Raw genomic sequence first — 16207 nt, 5'->3', positions numbered from 1 at the left:
GACATTTGCTACTTCTGCACCTTTCCTGGACTGTAAGTTGGACACTAGAGACCCATTTACTCCCCTTATGCCACTGAGAACACTCCTGATCCAAGAATAAGGGGAAGACTTTCTAAGGATTGGGCCTGTTGCCAAAAAAAGTTAACATGCGTTTAAATGTTTACTTGTAAATGAGTTGGTTGGAAACTGTAACTCAGAGTGAGTAGTTAAAAAAAAAAAAAAAGTTCTTACTTTTACCCTTCAATGTGTTCTGCCATTCTGAAACGGATATGTACGTTTGTTTTACTCACCTGTGAATTGGTTGTGCCGCTTCCCGAAAGTAATGCTGTTGGCTTCACTGAACTATTTTCTTCCAGAATATTAGTGTGTAAATACACCAACTGGGTTTTGCTTCCCCTGACCTGCTTTATAGCCTGTCTAAACGAAGTCTGCCTTGGGCTTACCTACATGGAATAACATTGAGTCATTCTTAAAGTGTAACATGTGGTTTTCCTTTCCTGGTCTCTTTTATACAGATGCTGAAACTGTTTTTGGTTTATACCTACCTTTAAGTTGCTGATGGCGCCTTTAAAAAGTATATGGATTTTACTTAACTTGGTTTGCCTTGGGCCTTCCTGAAATAATTTAGTTGGTTATTGCTTACCATAGTCGGTGTTCCATTGGCCTGAAAAGCAACTTTAATGGTATAATTACAACGTCAGGTTTTACCTGCCTAGAATAGCTCTGTGCCATTCTTTGTGTTCTGTAGGTATAGCTGACCTTGGCCTGCCTGGCGCAATCCTAAATGAGTGTAAAGAGTGCTTGCTTACCTTAGTCTGTGTTCCACTGAGCTGAAAAACGACTGTAATTGTATACTACACCAAATGGTCTTGCTCACCTAGTATAGTCTTGGGAGGATAGCTTAGGGGCAATGTACTCAGCTTGGAAGCAAGACCATGCGGAACAAGACAAGTTCGATCCCCGAGTCTGTGCTTAAAAACCTCTGGGAATCAATCGCGTTATAAATAACCAATCATATAACTGTGTGATACTTTATATGGTTATAGGTTTCTACTGTCCCTTGAAAGAGTGTTTCACTATTATGAAACGTATACTTGAAGGTTGGTTTACTAGGTTTTTCCTCAACTGAGTATCACTGCACAACTTCTAGGGTCTACTACCCTTGTATTACTGAAAGTAATCCAAGTAACTGTTGGTTTTACTCCCCTTCAATAGCTGTGTCCTATACTAAATGTGTTTGATACGGTCCGACTTGCTTAGAAATAGTTTTCTAATCAGGGTTTATGCTTTGATCTGTCTACCTTCAAGCATTGTGTTCTGTTTTTATATTGTGTTTATAATTCTATGGCCAAGACCCCCACTCCTCAAGCTTTATCTTGTCCTAATTTGTATTGATAAAAGACCTTTATTTCGAAAGGATTGTGTCCTCCGACGTATTCCTCATCTTAGATATCTCCTTCCAGCTCTGCTGGCCTCGGAAATGTTTTTTTTTTTTCTCTAGAGGGCGCTGCGCATCGACGTTCTCCGAGTCGATGTCCCTCGACGTCATCCTGCCTATAAAGGCCGCGCGCAGCGTCCGTTGCTCAGTTCCGTTTTTCCGCGCTTACTCAGTGCCTCGGAATACCGTTGCTCAATTTTTGTCAGATTAAACCTATTTACCTCGAGTTATTCGATCCGTACTCAATGGCTTCCTCGTCGGAACCGACAACTCCTCGATCCGGCTTCAAAAAATGCTGAGATTGTGGAAAAAAGATGTCACTGACTGACCCTCACAGAGTTTGTCTGTGGTGTTTGGGAGCTGAACACCATTGTTCGGAGTGCGAGGACTGTATGTCCATGACAGCTAAGGCCCTGAAGGAGCGTAGGGGGAAGCTGGAGAAAGGTAAGACTTTTAAAGCTGCTTCTTCGTCTACGAAGTCGAGACATTAGTCTCCTCGTCACCATTCGCGCTCCAGGTCTCGGAGTGGGTCCCATCACTCCTCGAGATCGAAGCACTCGAAGAGGAGACGTAGAAGATCCCCTTCTCCGTCTTCCTCTTCCTCTGTTTCGCCAAAAAGAATCCCTTGCCCCACGAAACATAGTTCCTGGGCTGAATGGGAGGAATTCCGCAAAAATATGATGAGCGTCTTCGAGAAAGCAGCCTCGACCCCCTCGAAGACTGCCATGAGCGATGCTCTGGTCGAAAGACCCGAAGGTCAAAAACGCTGCGAGTCGCAGTACCCGGCAAAGGAAACCTCTCGAGCGCGTCTCGAACCCTCGAGTAGGACTATGACCTCCAAACCTTCCTCGAAGGTTCCGTCGACGCCGTCGACAAGGGTTCCGTCGACGCCGAGGTCGGTGTCTTCGGCGCCGTTGTCGAAGGTACCTTCGACACACGGGTCTGTCGACTCGACGCCAGCTTCGACACCAAGAAAAGTCACGGTCACGACACACCCAGTGACTATCCCCAGGTCCTCGATGACGATGGCTTCGAGATTGTCGAGTGGAATCCCAATTCTGTCGAGGTCATCGAGGCCTCCGCCTTTGTTTTCGACGCCACGCTCGAAGCCTTCGGCGTCGACGACATCGACGTTTTCGAGGCCGATAATGACAAGTTCGGCACCCTCTGCCTTGGAAATGGGATTTACACCCTTTATGAGTTCAGAACAATTGAGAACTATGTCCTCAATTTTGGAAGAGGGTGAATTGTCTGAACAGGATGACACATTTGATTTGCAGGGACCTGTAACCCCAATTAGAGAGGAATTTTCCTCTGAAGAACGCAGGTTAAAGGATCTTCATGATTCCTTACATGAGGCAAGTGGGTTAGACACTTCCCCTGAGGTGGAGTTTGCTAGGCCAGACCCGGGGGAGCATGCTGAAACCCCCTATAGAGCCTTAATGGCCAGGATCACAGAGTTTATGGGGTGGTCAGCACCTTCACAATCTTTCCAACAAGATGACCTCACGGATATTCTTGATAAAGGCCCACAGGAGGATCCTGTGGTGCCTTTCCATAAAGCTCTTCAGAGGAAGATTATGACGAACTGGGAAACCTAGATGTCGTCCCGGCAGTAAATAAAAAACTGTCTACAAAATACAGGGTATCCTCTACAGACCCAGAGTTTTTGTCAAAACACCCATCCCCAGAAAGTCTGGTGGTACAGGCAGCATCTTCTACCGATGTCAAGACGGCTTATCCTACCGTCCCACAGGACAGGGACGATAAAAAATATGATGCTATGGCAAAGAAAGTTTTTTTCGGCATGTAGCATGGCGTTAAAATCTGTGAATGCTACTTGCACCCTTGCTCGATTCAGCCATACACTTTGGGAGTGTGCTTCTATAGCGGCTGACTGCATCCCGGAGGGAGAAGAAAGGGAGGCGTTCCTGAATATCATACAGGACGGTAACGACGCTATGTGCGAATCCCTCCAGACGGGCATTGATTCGGCTGACCGTATAAGCAGAGCAATGGCGGCAAGTACAACAACCAGGAGATTTGCTTGGTTGAGAAAGTCTGGTTTTGCCCCAGATGTGCAAGCCAGGTTCTTGGAACATGCCATTCGATGGCTCTTCTTTGTTTGGGAAAAAGGCGGATGACAGTTTAGAAAAACTGCAAACTTCAAAAGCAGCAGCAAAATCCCTAGGCGCTGCAATCCGTCAGACACCTTTTCGTCCCACAGGAACCTCTGCGAGAGGCAAGTCCTTTCGCTTCTACTCCGCATTCGGAAGAGGTAGAGGACGACCGGCTCAAAGGGGACAAATAAGAACTACCCGAGGTGGACGGGGTAGATCTTCAAAGGCCTCAGCAACAGCAGGTGCCTCTTTACCATCGGCATCTGCATCAGCCGCCCCAAAACCACTCTGAGGACTTCTATCACAGGACACCTGTAGGAGGCAGGTTGACTCAACATCTGGCGGAATGGCAGGCTATCACGTCAGATGCTTGGGCATTGGAAACAGTTGCCCAAGGTTACTGCCTGCCTCTCCTACGCATACCTCAGTCATCCACCGGGGATCAGCTCTCAGAAAGCTCCAGATCCGCTCCTCTTGCAGGAAATTTTGGACCTGCTAGAGAAAGGTGCCATAGAACCGTACCTGTAGCAGAGAGGAACATTCCAAAGAAAGACGGAGGACTGAGACCCATCTTGGACTTGCGAGAATTGAACAAATTCCTCAGAAAAGACAAATTCAAGATGGTCACTCTTTCTCAGATCCTCCAGGCCCTTCAGTTCCAGGACTGGTTGGTATCTCTGGACCTTCAGGACGCTTATTTCCATGTGCCTATCCATCTCAAACACAGGAAATACCTGAGGTTCGCAATTGGCAACTCTCACTATCAATTTCGAGTGCTGCCATTTGGGCTGACCTCCGCCCCGAGGGTCTTCACCAAGTTAATGTCGGTAGTGGCGGCAAGTCTAAGGAGGGAAGGGATTCATGTCTACCCCTACCTGGACGATTGGTTGATCAGGACTGTCTCTTCGGAACAAGCTCAGATCCAGCTAAATCACGTGTGGCACTCCCTTCACAGACTGGGCTTCTCCCTCAATTTAAAGAAGTCACAAATGATACCATCGCAGAGACTCCAGTTCATAGGAGCGATCCTGGACACTTACCTGGGAAAAGCCTCGCCACCAGAGGTGAGGGTCAAGATATTCTACAGATGGTTACCAAGTTCCAAGATGCCCAATGTCTCCCAGCCTTCGACTTTTTGAGGTTGCTAGGCCTCATGGCATCCTGCATTTTTCTCGTGCCAGAGGCTCGCCTGAGAATGAGATCCCTCCAGTGGGCACTGAGGACTCAGTGGTCACAATTCTCAGGGAGAATGACAGATCTATTCAGGTTCCCGACAGGGTGGCTCGAGACCTTCAGTGGTGGGCCTGTCAGGAGAACATTCTGAAAGGAGAACATTTTTGGCAACCCTGGCCGGAGATAACAGTAGTCACGGATGCCTCACTCACGGGGTGGGGAGCCCACGCCAACGACTTGACCATCAGCGGTCGTTGGTCTCCATCGGAGTCCAGACTACAAATCAACCTGTCAGAGCTGAGAGCCATCAGACTTGCGCTGAAGGCGTTCCTGCCAGCTGTACAAGGGAAAAACGTCCTGATAATGACAGACAACACAGTGGCCATGCATTACCTCAACAAAAGAGGCGGCGTAGGATCACTACCCCTGTGCAGAGAGGCGATGCAGCTCTGGTTTTGGGCAATCCAAGAAGGAATCTCTCTATCGGCAGTTCACCTAGCTGGAGAGAAGAACTTGACAGCGGGCGCTCTGAGCAGGCAGAGCACAGTCTCCCACGAGTGGGAACTAGCTCAGGAAGTCCTTCAAGAGATCTTCGCCCTTTGGGGAACCCCTCGGGTGGATCTGTTCGCCACCAGCGTCAACAGGAAATGCGATCTGTTCTGCTCAAGGGAATTTCCCCAGAGGAGAGCTCTGGGAGACGCGTTCATAGTGGACTGGGAGTTTCCGCTTCTGTACGTGTTCCCACCGGTCCCTGTCATTCCTCAAATGATCAGGAGCTTGAGAAGATTCCGGAGAACCATGATCCTAATTGCCCCGGATTGGGCCAGGAGAACGTGGTACCCGGACCTTCTAGACTTGTCCATCTGCCCTCCAATTCGACTTCCACTCAGAGAGAACCTACTCTTACAGAAGGGAGGTCAGGTTCTCCATCCATACATCAAAATCCTCAACCTTCACGCTTGGCTTCTGAAAGGTTGAGGTACAAGGATTGGGACCTCCCTGATGATGATATGGAGGTGTTGCTTTCGCCAAGGAGGCCAGCAACAAAGTCTCTATACCGCTGCTGTTGGAACAGATTTTGCAGCTGGTGTAGAGAACAGAATATCGACCCTTTTTCATGTGGTACACCAATGGTTTTGTCCTTCCTTCTATATTTGGCGAATTCAGGCCCTCAAGTGGGCACCATTAAGGGCTATCTCTCAGCGCTATCCATCTTTAGGCGCACTGCGGAAGAACCATCCTATTTCAAATTACCCTTGGTAATACAGTTTCTAAAGGGGTTAACCAATGTTTATCCCCCAAGACCATTCCAAGTTCCCCTATGGGATTTAAACTTAGTACTAACTTTCCTGATGGGCACACCTTTCGAACCACTCCATTCTTGTTCGTTAAGATTCCTTACCCTTAAAACTGTTTTATTAATAGCACTTACATCTGCTAGAAGGGTGAGCGAATTACAAGCTCTTTCTTGTAAACCCCCTCACACAATATTTCACAAAGAGAAAGTTGTCCTGCAAGTGAAGCCTAATTTCCTCCCAAAGGTGGTTTCTGAATTCCATATCACTCAGAAGATTACCCTACCATCTTTCTATCCTCCTCCTCACCCGGGGAAAGAGGAAGAGAGGTTACACAGGCTAGACCCTAGAAGGGCTTTAAGTTTTTACATCAGTAGACTAGCCAGGATAAGACAGGCAGACCAGCTGTTTGTAGGTTACACAGGTCACAAGCTGGGGTTACCAATAACTAAGCAGACCATTTCCAGATGGATCATTCTAGCCATTCTGGAATGTTATAAACTGGCAGGGAAAGAGCCCCCTCAAAACCTTAGGGCTCATTCGACCAGAGGTATTGCAGCTTCATCGGCCCTTAAAAGAGGCGTGCCGGTTAAAGACATCTGTGCGGCCGCTACATGGTCGTCTGTCCATACCTTGACACGTTTTTACAATTTGGATTCCTCCTCCAGTCAAGAGACTAGGTTTGGAAGGGCTGTACTGCATTCTATTCATCAATAGAAGACAGCGTGAAGTCAGTACTCCCTCCTCCAATAATAGAATACTGCTATGGGAGCCTATCTAAGATGAGGAATACGTCGGAGGACACAATCCCTTCGAAGAACAAGTTACTTCTTACCTTGTAACGTTCTTTCGACGGGATGTTCCTCCGACGTATTCCTCATCGGCCCTCCCATCCATCACCGCAGTTCTACTTCCCGTGTTGTTGCAGCTTACGCTCCTTCAGGGTGATTAGTCTAGTCCAGAAAGTATTATTGTGGGCTACAAAACGGAACTGAGCAACGGACGCTGCGCGCGGCCTTTATAGGCAGGATGACGTCGACACGGCGGTTGTCGAGGGACATCGACTCGGACGACGTCGACGTGCAGTGCCCTCTAGAGAGAAAAAAAAAAATTCCGAGGCCAGCAGAGCTGGAAGGAGATATCTAAGATGAGGAATACGTCGGAAGAACATCCTGTCGAAAGAACGTTGCAAGGTAAGAAGTAACTTGTTCTTCTCCAGCATGGGGTCTGGCATGGATTCACATGCTCATGAATATTCCCCGTCGTCAGGCCGGGAATCCTCGGTATAGAAAAAAAATCAGTATCAGTTTCGTTTATGATCTGTCTTTCTTAGTAGTAACCACTGGGTCATACTGCCCCGAGCCAATGACTGCCCTCTCCCTAAGCCCCGGCTCTGGCAGCCATCCTCAGATTTTTACCGCACGTTCAAGTGTTGGGAGTCCTCGTGCTGTAGCTCTCGAGCTTTTACTGCGTTTTTGCGCTTTTCCAGGAGATTTTTGTCATTTTTCGGTTAAATAGAGCCTCAAGCGCCCCGTTTCTACATCCGATCAACAGGATCCGTTTCGGAGTTTTCTACGCCCCTCCAGGGTGAAAATTTCGTCGAGTTACGCTTTTGGAGGATTCCAGAAGTTCCGAGGCCTACCCCGGACATGGCCCAGGAGAAATCAAGCTCCACGCCCGGGAAGCTGTTCAGGACCTGCCCCGGATGCCAGCTTCAGAATGTTTTCAAGGAGGACGAGCATTTGTTATGCCTCTCGTCTCCATGAGGACAAGACGCACACGGAGAAGGACACGGAGAAGGACTGTGCGTTTTGTGGGAACATGTCGGAGCGGACCGGCAAGGAGCGCCACCTCTGTCTCGCCAACTGGCTGGAAGGGAAGAGCCCGTCGGGCGAGAAGAAGAAAAAGAATTCCGCGCGGTCTTCTAAGTCCTGTGAGGGCTCCCCGGCGACGGGGGCCCAACAAAACACTAAGCACCGCGAGTCCGCAGGCACCGGGAGCGCTGAACGGTCGGACTCCTTGTCTGCCAGGCAGCGCGCATACTCCCCGGCACCATCAACCACGAGCCAACGCTCTGGCTCAGGTAAGAGGAAGTCCGAGAACCCGGCGAAGCTTCTGGAGAGGCCCCGGTCGATCTCGAAGATTCCGGCAGAGGGGGGAGCGAGGCTCGGACCCTCCCCCCAAGGTGAAGGCCCCAGGCGTACAGAAGGTGACGATGGCCTTAATTTACCCTGCTAAGACCTCGATTGAGGATGTCGCCGCGGCCCTGGCTCAGCCTGTGGAGGCTACACCAGTGGAGGGGATCTCAGGACCCAGATTCTCCCTGCCACCACGGAGGGAGTCGTCTTTCAGGCCCATTGAGAAGACCCCCACGAAGTCCTCGTTGGAAAAGGTGGGGGAGGGGCTGGTGGCCATCGTGAATACGGACACGACCTCTAGAGCTCATCGAAGTCGTGGAAGAGGCCCAGCCCATCGGGAGGGATCCCGGCAAGGCCAACGACAAGAGCGACGGTGTCGCCGACGAGGCTCCTCAAGAGCCCCCGCGCCCGTCGTTTCCGGCGCCGCAGGACACTTCGACAGCCATTTTGTCAGCCATTCAGTCCTTATGCTCGGAGATAAGGACAAGGTTGCCCCTCCCCCCCTCGACGGAGGTACCTGAGCCAGACCTGATGAGGGAACCGGAGCCAGGACCTTCGGAAAGTCCATCAGAGGACGACGACGCATCCTACGCCACCTCTCCCACCTCTGCGGCCTGCTCTGCCTTCCCCCCGGTCTACTACCCACGGGGATGATACAGGCACGGACACGGCTACGACCGGTACAGATGACTACAGAGGCGACGACGGGACGTGTCCCTGTCGCCCCCTGCTCGGGCGTCCCCGCCCGACAAGATTGGATCCTTTCATGCCATGATTTCCAGGGCATCCGAGCTCTTCCAGCTTTGCCCAGAAGAGAAGAAGGAAGGGTTCCTCTAACAATGTTACGAGGCTAAGAGGAAGACGGTACTCGCCGTACCGCTTCTTGATGACATCTGGGATGAGGGGCTCTCCCTCAAGAACCCTGCCACGGCGCCGGCAAAGAGGGACCGGTACGAGAAGAAGTACCGGGTCCCCGACGCTGCCCCCTTGTGCCTTTGGGCGCAACCTACCCCGGATTCGGTCGTCTCGGCGGCGGCAGAGAAGAAAGCTGGGGGGGGGGCATCGGCCTCGACATAAACTTCCCCGCCGGACGGCGAGGGCAGGAAGCTGGACACGATGGGACGATGGATTATCTCATCTGCAGCGACAACTAGGGAATTGTGGTTCAAAATCGCCCCTCTGTTGGACTTCCTTCAGGACGCCAAAAGGGCTGAGGCCCTTGAAATCCTACAGGAGGGTGAGGTTGCTTCGGACCACACCATCACGGTGGCAACTTGGGCAACAGCGTTTACTTGAGACGAGGATGGTTCAAGGCCACGGATTTCCGGCAGGACGTACAAACCAAGGTTTTGGACATGCCCTTCGACGGGAACAACCTGTTTGGGAAGGCGGTTGATGAGTCCCTTCAGGCCATCAAGACGGACACAGAGACTGCCTGGGCACTGGGAGTGCTCCAGCAACGACGGCCATCCTTTCGGAGTTCCGGAGGCAGACAAGGTTCCTCCAAGGGATCCGGCATTGGCTCCTCCACGTACCGCCAAGTGGCAAGATCTTCGTCCCAGGAAGCCTACAGGGGACGCTGCAAGTCAGGTGGTGCCCGTCGTCGTCGACAGGGAGGTCAAGGAGGCAAGGCGGCCTCCAAACAAGATTGAACCGACCGTGGGGTCGGGCCCCCGCCGATGCACCCCGGTGGGAGGCCGGCTGGCGAGGTTTGTCAGCATGTGGGAGTATCTCCACTGACCGCTGGGTGCTGGACGCCCTGGCCCAAGGGCACGCCCTCGAGTTTCAGAAGAAGTGCCCTCACGTTCCAACCGTGGCCAGGAAGGAAAATCACATCACTGAACTACTGTTGGAAGTAAGGGCGATGATCAAGAAGGGTGACATCGAGCTCGTCCCAAAGAGGCTTTGGGGCTCCGGAGTTTACTCAGTACTTCCTCGTAAAAAAGAAGACAGGAGGATGGCGCCCCATCCTGGAACTGCGACGACTGAACAAGTACATCAAGGCACAGAAGTTCCGTATGGTCACCCTCCAGCAGGTGCTGGGACAGCTGGAGAAGGGCGATTTCCTATCGTCGTTGGACTTGGATGATGCGTACTTCCACATCCCCATTCTAAAAAGACACCGAAAGTTCCTCAGGTTCGTGGTCCAAGGGCGGCACTACCAGTTCAAGGCCCTCCCGATCGGATTGAAGTCGGCACCCAGGGTGTTCACCAAGTGCCTCGCACCGGTGGCGGCGCGGCTGCGCCTACAGGGGATCCACGTCTACCCCTACCTGGACGACTGGCTCATCCGGGCAAGGACAAGGGAGCTCGCTGTGGAGCACACTGCGAAGACCGTCCAGCTGCTCACGGACCTGGGATTCTCCAACTTTCCAAAATCCCACCTGGTTCCGTCGCACGTCGCCATGTTTCTGGGAGCCAAGCTCGACACAGTGGCACGGCTGGCCTCGCCGTCGGAGGAAAGGACCAGGACCATTCTGGGCAAGGTGCAGCATCTGCTGGCCACGGACATGGCCAGGGTAAGATATATGAAATCCCTCCTCGGGATGATGTCCTCCTGCATTTATCTGGTGCCCCTTTGCAGGCTTCGGATGCGCCCCTTACAAGAGTCCCTCGACGCCCACTGGGTCCAGTCGACGGGCAGCTTCGAGGACAGGATCCCTCAACGAGACGTTCCATCAGGCGATCCGGTGGTGGGGTACCCGCTCCCATCTGTCGGCGGGCACGGACTTTCAGACCCCAGCTCACCAGGTGACGGTGATGAACGACGCCTCCCTGGAAGGTTGGGAGCGCACTCCTGTGATCTTCACGTGAGAGGCCTTTGCCTCCCGGAGGAGAAGTCACTCCATATCAACATCTTGGAGCGCCGCGCAGTGTTCTGGGCCCTCAGGTCCTTCCTTCTGTCCCTCAAGGGCAAGGTGGTGAGGATCTTCACCGACAACACCACCACGATGTTCTACATCCGGAAGCAGGGCGGAACCAGGTCCCCGGCCCTATCCAAGGAAGCCCAGGATCTGTGGCGTTGGGCCATCGCCCAAGGAATGTTTCTGGTGCCTCTTCATCTGGCAGGAATAAAAAACACGATCGCCGACTCACTCAGCAGGGAGCTGCGCTCGTGCCACGAGTGGGAACTACGCCAGGATCAAGTGGATCGACTCTTCCGACGATGGGGCGAACCTCAAATCGATCTCTTCGCGACGGCGACGAATTCCAAGTGCCGGAGGTTCGCCAGCAGGTTCCCCCAGCCGAGGAGCATGGGCGATGCTATCTCGTTCCCCTGGGACGGCCTATTTCTCTATGCGTTCCCTCCGCTGCCGTTGCTGCTCCGGCTCATCAACCAGCTCAAGAGGTCCTGGTGCAGGATGATCCTCATCGCACCGGCGTGTTCCCGGACCATCTGGACTTGTCAACGTCTACACCAGTCAAGCTGCCGACGGACGCCGACCTTCTCTCCAGAGAAGGAGGCGCCATTCTTCACCACAACCCAGAGTCGCTGAACTTGCAGGCCTGGCTCCTGCAGCACAGAGTTTGGAGGGTACGACATCCAGGCCGACTGCAGAGAGTTTCTTGCAAAGGCCAGGGCGTCCTCAACTCTCAAGTGCTACGGACATAAATGGAAGAGGTTCTCTGTCTGGTGCCGTGCACAGAAGATTAACCCTCTGTGGATTACGACCCCTCAATTACTGCCGTACCTACTGTCGCTGGCCAAAGCTGGACTGGCTCACGCCTCCATCAAAATACATCTGGCTGCAATCTCCCGATATACCAGGACTACGGGACGGGCGTCCTTGTGGTCTCATCGCCTGGTAAAAGAATTCATGAAGGGACTATTCCGATCATTCCCGCCGGTGAAGGCTCCTGCCCTGGCGTGGGAGCTTAATGTGGTGCTGACCAAGCTCATGGGGGCCCCATTTGAGCCTATGCATTCGGCGCCTTTGAAGTTCCTGTCATGGAAGACAGCTTTGCTCGTGGCCATCACCTCCGCACGACGAGTGGGAGAGATCCAGGCCCTATCTTGCAAGCCTCCATACTTGACTTTTCATGACACGAGGGTGGTGCTGAGGACACACCCCTCCTTTATGCCCAAGGTGCCGTCGGACTTCCACCTCAACGAGCCCTTGGTGTTGCCAGTTTTCTTCCTGTCGCCGGCCGAGAGGACTTTGCACTCGCTGGATGTAGCTAGAGCGCTGAAGTTCTATGTGGACCCCTCGAAGAGTTTTTGGAAGACGTTGCAGCCGTTTGTGAACTTTGGGACTGTGAATCAAGGGAAGGCTCTCTCGAAGACTTCCATTTCCAGATGGCTCTCCGGCTGCATCATGCACTGTCACCGGTAGTCAAACCGACCGCTCCCCGGCCGTCCGAGAGCCCATTCGACCAGAGCGATCGCTGCTACCACGGCGTTCCTGTCTGGTGTTCCCCTGCTGGACATCTACAGGGCTGCGACATGGAGGTCGACGCACACCTTCACAAGATTCTACTGCGTCGATCAGGACTCCAGGGAGGAGTCCAGGGTCGGCCAAACAGTGCTGTGCAACCTGTTCTCCTAAGGTGAGCCTGGTGAGGAGGTAAGAGATGCTTAATGTTGACCCTGTTGCCACCTCCCGTGGTTGAGCATGTGTGTACTGCTATGTATTTTCTTATTCATGAGCATGTGAATCCATGCCAGACCCCATGCTGGAGAAGGAACAAGTTACTTACCTGTAACTGTTGTTCTCCAGCATGGGTCTGGCATGGATTCACATGCAAACCCTCCCGCCTACCCCCTGCGGCTCTTCCCTTGGTCATACTGCCACTTTACGTGCTACCAAATCTGAGGATGGCTGCCAGAGGCGGGGCTTGGGGAGAGGGCAGTCATTGGCTGGGGGCAGTATGACCCAGAGACCAGTGATTGGTTACTACTAAGAAAGACAGATCAGAAGCGAAACTGATACTGATTTTTTTCTATACCGAGGATTCCCGGCCTGACGGGGAATATTCATGAGCATTTGAATCCATGCCAGACCCATGCTGGAGAACAAGTTACAGGTAAGTAACTTGTTCCTTCTTATAATACTTCTGGTTGTCAGTGTTTCTGTTGAACCCTTGGTATATTACAAGTTCTTTGCATCTTCCTACAACCCTCTCTCCCTCCTTAGAAAACCCTGGCTGCTCTGTCTACAGTACTATATACTCAGGTGGTGCAGCCTTATACGAGAGTGGAGTCTTGTACTTTCTCAGTTGAATGGTTTTACTAAGCCCTTAGTTGGACTTGGGAAAAACTGTCCGACACACTCACCTGATGTGCCTAAACTCCAAAACTGAGCTCCTGGTCTCTGGGGCCACCTCCGACTAGACTGTTGGGGCCAATTCTCAGAAATGTGCTAATTTATTTAATATTTTATATATTTATAGAGCACCGCTGGCATCAGGGTGCTAACAAAAAGACACCAGACAACAAAGGAGACCAGGACAAGTGGAAAGATCAGTCAGTGGGTCAGAGCTTGGTTGAGCAGGAGTTTACTTAAACAGTGCAGTTTCAGGTTTTTTCTGAATTTCCAGCAACTTTGCTGCATTTTGAGGACTTTTTAACCTGGAGAGAGTGAAATCACTTTTTCCCACTCGCTCATGTATTTTAATGTGATTTCTGAGCTTTGTGTTTGTTTTGGTTGTGGAGTCTGACAAACTCCATGGGCATAGTCTTTTACATTGTGTTGCGCAGCACCTTCAGTGCAATGGCACAGGGGAAGTCTTTCAGATTTCCCAGAGGTATAATTACCTTCTCTGGGATGAACTACTGTTTCCCAGGGCAGTAAAGTCAAATTGACTTTACTTACTTTTGTAACTTTCTAGACCCAGCAACCACTATCCTATAATAGGGGGCTGGAGGGATTACCTAGTATCCCCTTTGTCTAGCTTCTCATGTGACAATGTTATGTAACCCTTTCCTCACTGAATGGCTGGTTGTTTATCCCAGAGAAGGTATTTAAATCCTTGGGCAATCTGAAAAACTTCTTGTGTCACTGCACTCAAGGTGCTGTGTGCCACAATGTAAAAGATGATTGCCTACGGAGTTTGTCAGGCTCCATAACCAAAATAAAACACTAAGTACAGAAATCACTTACAGAAATCACTTTAAAATACATGAGTGGGGAAAAAGAGTCTCACACTCTCCAGGTAATAAAATCAAGTCCTCAAAATCCAGCAAAGTTGCCGGGGGTTTCTAAGGTAGAGGGAATTATCACATTTCTGAGAATTTGCCCTAACGGGGAGCTGGTAGTGCGCAGAGTGGGGGGTGGGAGGGTGTAGGTAGATAGTGTGAGGGGGCGCTGAGATGTGGTCTGGTGTGGTGATACTTGCTTGTTGGGAGTGAGTATGGCAGTGGGGTTTGGGGGGGGGGCTGAGTAAGGGATTTTAGTGTGAATGCCTAGTTTAAGATTTCTCCTCACCAACGTATTGGGGAGGCTAGGGAGAATCGAGGGCTCAGTACATGCGCTAAGCCTAAGGTTTCTGATTTTTAGGTGAGTTGGAGAGCTTGGGAGGGCTCAGAAGTTGTTCATGGTGGCTGTGTTAGTTAGTCTGGCAAGCTTGTGGGGAGCGATTGGGGGGGAGATTTGTGTTGGCCGTAGTCAAGGTATCTGAGTCCATGTGCAGGATTGTGGCTTATGAACTTTTGCAATGAGGGTGTGAAGTGAGGGAGATGTGGGGGAGCGTGTATTGATGTGTAGACATGTGTGTTGGCCGGGATGGTGTAGGATACATGGGGTGTGTAAGGGTGTGCACGGCACAAAGGGGGCAATAATACTTTTTTCGCACAATTAGGCATCGGTATAATACGGGGCAGACTGGGTACAGGCCAGGGTGGGCAAGATAACATTATCTTGGCATAACACGTGAATGGCAAAGTACACATTTTTTAGAACGATTGAGCATCAGTGTAGAACAAGGCAGAGTAGGCGAAATTAAACTTATTTATCACAGATGGTGCAGCTCAGAATGGGTAAAAGCAATATTGATGCACAACAGATACGTGCCAAAATTGGCGAAATGCCAAAAGTGGGCAAAATACAGGCACATAGGTATTAGCGCATGCTAAGTGTAACAGCAGGTACAAGAAGCGTTTTAATGGTATGAATAGAAAGAGCAAAAAGTGAGGGTGGTAGTGCCTGGAGGACGAGGCAAGTAATACAGTAATCAGAAGTAAACAGTCAGCAGCGGTAAGATAGTTTGTACGATAATGTTGGGTATCTTAGTCCAAAGGCACGTTCACGGGCTGCAAGCCAGATGAGGAAGTAAAGGTCAGTGTAGGAGTACCTAGAGTGTGAGTAGTTGCCGGAGGATTGGAGTGCATCCACTGTGTGCCGTAGCAGTGGTGTTATGACGCTGTTTAGGATCTCGGTCAAAGTCGGGTGAGTGGGGGTACAATGCTGGGTGAAGGATTCCAGGTGGCAGGGAACAGAAGCCTCAGAGGTGAAAGATGGGTTATAAGGTGTCCCGGCCGAAAGACTAGGCCCGGTACTCACTGAGATGATGGGTGGCCTCACGGGCAGGGTCTCCGGCCGACGGTCAGAACAGCACGGACAGGCTCGGGACAGGCAAGAGCCTTAGAATCATGGGCCTTTGAGAAAGTGGGCCGGCTTACGCCTGCCGGCAATGGATTGATGCTGTTGAAGTGAGAAAAAGCCAATCTGAATTCAGGCAGCAGACAGACGAGCTTCTAAAGAAGCTGTCTCCCACACGGTTACTACATACAATCTTGCCTACCAATACCGCTCTCCAAAGGTTCCCAGACCTGTTGCTCTGATGTATGCAACAGTATATGCCCTTTGACATTTAGCCAAACCTAGATGAATGAACTCCTCAGTAATCCTTCTGCTTCAGCTTTGACTCTTGAGCTGCTCTACCTCAGTTTTTTCCCCAGACAACTTCAATGGCAGATCTCCACCTGCCGCAGAGATACAGTGTTTATTTACTACTTTCATTGTCCTTGTTAAAAAGTGGTTGTCTAATCTGGTCCATAGTTTTTGTTACCAATGTGTGTGCAGTCCTAAATTTTAAAGTCTAAGA

The 16207-nt window shown here is 51.2% G+C and overlaps 1 protein-coding gene across 4 annotated transcripts in view; it reads left to right on the top strand.

Annotated features, from left to right (window-relative positions):
• GIGYF1 (GRB10 interacting GYF protein 1) overlaps nt 1-16207 on the top strand; it is a 1784248-nt gene that overhangs the window by 777433 nt on the left and 990608 nt on the right. The window lies entirely within an intron of this gene.

The sequence above is a fragment of the Ambystoma mexicanum genome, chromosome 1p, assembly GCF_040938575.1.
Source record: "Ambystoma mexicanum isolate Mex_15411 chromosome 1p, UKY_AmexF1_1, whole genome shotgun sequence".
Classification (NCBI taxonomy): domain Eukaryota; kingdom Metazoa; phylum Chordata; class Amphibia; order Caudata; family Ambystomatidae; genus Ambystoma; species Ambystoma mexicanum.
The sequence above is the reverse complement of the archived record's forward strand: the minus strand, read 5'-3'. Positions and strand labels throughout refer to the sequence as shown.